General features: G+C 45.1%; 1 protein-coding gene across 1 annotated transcript in view; it reads left to right on the top strand.

Moving 5' to 3' along the window:
* fbxw9 (F-box and WD repeat domain containing 9) overlaps window positions 1-1,782 on the top strand; it is a 10,729-nt gene that overhangs the window by 3,582 nt on the left and 5,365 nt on the right. The window lies entirely within an intron of this gene.

Raw genomic sequence — 1,782 nt, 5'->3', positions numbered from 1 at the left:
CTGTAAAGCAGTAGAAATAATTTGGAAACAGGTCCACCATAGAGAAATTACTCCAGGCTGACATATCTTCAATCTCTGTCTTAAAAAGTTCAAAATTGTGTTTTTTGACCATTCTGTCTCCAGGGCCAGCAGTTACTGGAACAGCAGTAACTGCCCAGTTCCAGATTCTGGTATGCTGTGAGTCAGGTAGGCTTTTCCACCTGCCAGACTGATGTAACCTAACCGCGCTGGATGCAGCCTCCCCTAGGATGTGTAGATCCAGTGGAGTCAGGTCCAGTAGGACTTCAAGGGCTGCTGTGGGTGTAGTTCTAATTGCACCTGTGATGCTCAGGCAGGCCACACGTTGCACATGGGTGAGCATCACTCTTGCCACCCCAACCTGAACCCGAACCCACCACACTAAAGCTGCATAGCATAGAATGGGGCAGACTATAGTCGTATAGATCCATCTGATAACCTTTGGGGTAGCACCCCAACGACTACCGGCAATTCTACGACACTGATGTAGGCACATTACTGCCTTCTTACACTTTTCATTTATGTGTCTTTTCCAGTTAAGCTTCCTGTCCAGATAGACACCCAAGAACTTAACTGATTCTGACAAGGAGAGAATAACCCCCTCCAATTTTGGAGCTGAGTACTCCTTCCTTGACTTCTTTTGAGTAAAAAGAACCAATTCTGTCTTGTTTGGATTGACAGATAGTTCCTGCTCCTGGCACCATCTGGATACAATGTTTAGTCCCCTCTGCATTAGGTTACATACAGTACCCAGACAGAAGCCTTCTATAGGTGTGACCAAGTCATCTGCATATCCTTGTGTGTGAAGTCTAGATCTATTCAACTCACTTAGTAGGCTGTCAACAACCAGGAGCCAACACAGGGGCGAGATTACTCCTCCCTGTGGACAGCCCCTTCTGAGGTTAACGGTTATCGAGCAGTCCCCCAGAGTTGAAGATGCTTTCCTTGTCTGAAGCATGAAAACGAGCCACTTTGTGGTTGTTTCTTCCACACCTTTGTTGGCAAGTGCTCTCTCAATAGCTTCTACAGGAACATTGTCAAATGCCCCCTGTATGTCCAAAAAGCAGCCTAGTGCATATTTTCCACGTGCCAGGCTGCGTTCTATTCTCAAAACAACATCATGCAAGGCTGTTTCTGTWGAAAGACCTGCATGGTATATATGTTGTTTAGGACTTAAAGGTGATAGCATTAAACTGCCATCTCTTATGTGTCTATCTATCAACCTCTCCATTCCCTTCAGCAAGAAAGATGTTAAGCTGATGGGGCGGAAAGATTTTGCTTCTCTATATGTTGCTTTGCCAGTTTTGGGCAGAAAGACAACTTTTGCCGTCCTCCACCCAACTGGTACATAACCGTTTGCTAAACAAGCAACATATATTCTAGTGATTGTGTCCAGAAGTACATCCAGTCCTCTTTGAAGAAGCGCTGGGAAAATACCATCTGGTCCACAAGCTTTAAATGGATCAAACATAYTAATTGCCCATTTTACTTTGACTTTTGTGATGATACTTGCAGCTCTGTTCCAGTCTTCCTCTGTTGGATTTAGATCGATGACTGTGACAGGCTGTGCAGTCTCTTCTGCCCCAGGAAAATGTACCTGGAGAAGATGCTGGAGCACACTTTCTTGTGTGACTGGCAATCCTTCTGGTGGAATAATGAAAGATAGTTGATTGACTGGATTTTTTCTTAGAAGCTTGTACAGATCAAGAAGAGGCACTAGGCCCTTTAACTTCTTCTTGGCGGCACGACGGCTCAGTGGTTAGC

This window comes from Austrofundulus limnaeus, unplaced genomic scaffold (assembly GCF_001266775.1).
Source record: "Austrofundulus limnaeus strain Quisiro unplaced genomic scaffold, Austrofundulus_limnaeus-1.0 Scaffold91, whole genome shotgun sequence".
Lineage (NCBI taxonomy): Eukaryota > Metazoa > Chordata > Actinopteri > Cyprinodontiformes > Rivulidae > Austrofundulus > Austrofundulus limnaeus.
This window is presented reverse-complemented; position numbering and strand designations above follow the sequence as displayed.